This window comes from Urocampus carinirostris, unplaced genomic scaffold (genome assembly GCF_059441175.1).
Source record: "Urocampus carinirostris isolate Australia breed hairy pipefish unplaced genomic scaffold, RoL_Ucar_1.0 HiC_scaffold_25, whole genome shotgun sequence".
In the NCBI taxonomy this organism is placed as follows: Eukaryota; Metazoa; Chordata; class Actinopteri; order Syngnathiformes; family Syngnathidae; genus Urocampus; species Urocampus carinirostris.
In genome coordinates this window covers 105,001-105,778 of record NW_028283132.1, presented here as the reverse complement: position 1 = coordinate 105,778, position 778 = coordinate 105,001, and positions in this window count along the sequence as shown.

Here is a 778-nt window from a genome sequence, read left to right as displayed (position 1 = left end):
TTGCGCTGGTTGGGGGGAATTTTCGCTCGTCGGGTCACCAGGGGCTCGCGGGAGCTTGCGTTTGGGGACTGGCTGCCGCCTCTTGTGGGCCGGTCCCCGGCTTGTGTTTGGGGACTGGCTGCAGCCTCCTGTGGGCCGGTCCCTGGCTTGCGTTTGGGGACTGGCTGCCGCCTCTTGTGGTTCGTCTTCCGGCTTGGGTTAGGGACTTGCGCTGGTTGGGGGGAATTTTCGCTCGTCGGGTCACCAGGGGCTCGCGGGAGCTTGCGTTTGGGGACTGGCTGCCGCCTCTTGTGGGCCGGTCCCCGGCTTGTGTTTGGGGACTGGCTGCAGCCTCCTGTGGGCCGGTCCCTGGCTTGCGTTTGGGGACTGGCTGCCGCCTCTTGTGGTTCGTCTTCCGGCTTGGGTTAGGGACTTGCGCTGGTTGGGGGGAATTTTCGCTCGTCGGGTCACCAGGGGCTCGCGGGAGCTTGCGTTTGGGGACTGGCTGCCGCCTCTTGTGGGCCGGTCCCCGGCTTGTGTTTGGGGACTGGCTGCAGCCTCCTGTGGGCCGGTCCCTGGCTTGCGTTTGGGGACTGGCTGCCGCCTCTTGTGGTTCGTCTTCCGGCTTGGGTTAGGGACTTGCGCTGGTTGGGGGGAATTTTCGCTCGTCGGGTCACCAGGGGCTCGCGGGAGCTTGCGTTTGGGGACTGGCTGCCGCCTCTTGTGGGCCGGTCCCCGGCTTGTGTTTGGGGACTGGCTGCAGCCTCCTGTGGGCCGGTCCCTGGCTTGCGTTTGGGGA